Source organism: Acyrthosiphon pisum, chromosome A3 (assembly GCF_005508785.2).
Source record: "Acyrthosiphon pisum isolate AL4f chromosome A3, pea_aphid_22Mar2018_4r6ur, whole genome shotgun sequence".
Taxonomy (NCBI): domain Eukaryota; kingdom Metazoa; phylum Arthropoda; class Insecta; order Hemiptera; family Aphididae; genus Acyrthosiphon; species Acyrthosiphon pisum.
In genome coordinates, this window is record NC_042496.1 from 26,660,502 (window position 1) to 26,662,650 (window position 2,149).

A 2,149-nucleotide genomic window follows, 5' to 3' on the forward strand; every position below is an offset into this window, starting at 1 on the left:
AAGTCGGATTAACTTTGTGTAGCCACTTGGATTAAGTGGCTAACTTGAAAGTTAATTGATTTTTACTTGAGATGACTGACTAGCTAGAGTGCTAGACACTTCAACACCGCGGTTTTCGACATTACACTTTTTACACAAGAAAAAGCACTGGACATGCAACGGCACATACCACTCTATCCGCTGTATAGGTGGATTGCTCATTTTGATTTCGTGCATGTTTTTGCATTTTTTTCACGTTTTTTTTTCATATAAATATATATAAGTACACTACAGTTACATGTTTTTATGTATTTTATTGGTTAATATATTATGTATCTATATGTTATTTATTTCATTAGGAATTATAATTGCACATTTCCCAAAATATTATGTTATATATAATTATATAAATACATATTATATATATTTTTCGTAAATTATTTCGTATGTTATGTGATAGGGTTTTCACTTATAGCCGCTCAACGTCGGGTCTGCAATCCACAGCAGGTGGATTGCCTACTTGATTTGCTGTAGCATATTGTCTGCGAAGTCGGATTGCCTACCTAGGTGGCTAACTTGAAAGTTAAGTAATCGATTTTGACTTGCTGCTAGACACTCCAACACGGTTTTCGACTTTACACTTTTTACATAAGAAGAAGCACCGGACATGCGACGGCACATACTAACTACGCTAATTTTTTTTTCATCTTAGAAGGGTGATGACTGACTTGCTAGATACTCTAACATGCAGGTTTTCGAATTAAAATTTTTTACACATATAAAAAAGCACCGGATGGGATGGTATCATTGAATTGTCGATTTTCATGGGCCATGGCAGATTTCTAGGCACTGAAACTGCACTTTTTAACTTTCCCGCCTTAGAAACGAGACGACCATAGAGCCAGGCCTTATCAGAAATTCTTATCACAAAATCTCCTTCTATATAAGTGTGGCATTTATAATTCGACTGTGTCTCCAAAATCAGTACTCACTTACAACTAACACGGGGGGGCCTTAGATATTATAGGTCTACCTATATTTTCTGTTCTTTAGTTACCTACGCTAACAACGTGGTCGGAAATCCACCGTAGGTGGATTGCATACCTGGTGATATACGCTTCTTATTATACCCGCGATTCGATTGCCTGCATATGTGATTTGATGACTGATAGCTAGACAATCGAATACACCTATCGACTCTACACTTTTTAACAACACAGGAGATCGGATCCAGCCTATGCATTTACAACGTTTGTGACGGATTGCTAGACGCTCTAACTTTTAAACATTCCCGTCAAAACGTCAAGCCTTATCTCCAATCCATATCACTAATCCTTATCACAAATCCTAAATTTTCGTCTTACAACTTAACTGTCGTGACTTTTATAATTCCAACGTAATTGTCTCCAAAATCGGTACCCACTTTCAGCGAGTCCAACGGGCCCCGAGTTACACTTAGAGCTAGTAATAAAATAATATAAACATAATATATGTGATTCACAAATTCTCCTTGAAGTGGAAAATATCGAGTGGTTTTTTTTTATATTTATTATTTATTTATTATTTATTTATTATTTATTTAGTCTTAAGTTAAAATTAATATTTAATATCCAATTGTCATATTATTTTATACATACTCAGGTACACTCGTATTCAATCCGTTATAAATATTAATACTATATTACAACCTACATAGTATATTTTGATGCCGATACAGACAAAATAATATTATATTTATTAATTATTAGCTAATTTTATTAGACTATTTTATTAACAATACAAGCTTAATGAGCGCTACCAAGCAATATTTATGGGGATTCTAGGTTACAGAACCATATTCCAAAATAGAACACTCTGGAAAAAATATAAAATCATTAAGCAATTTGGATTACTCAATATCCTTGGAGAGCAAGTTCTTTTCATAAAATCGCAGTCTTTTTGGTTTTATCGATGTTTCTTGTTGATAAAATGTTTTGTTCATCAAGCAAAAAGTCTAAGCATTCAATAAAAGGTTCCTCGTGGGATTCATACACAGGTTACAACAAACCCAAATTCTAACAGTACAATATATAGACACGATTCCACCAGTCATATAAATTAATTTTACACCAGCGTGTCGACAATTAATAATAATATCAAATAAAAACCAAATAAATTACAAATCATAAAC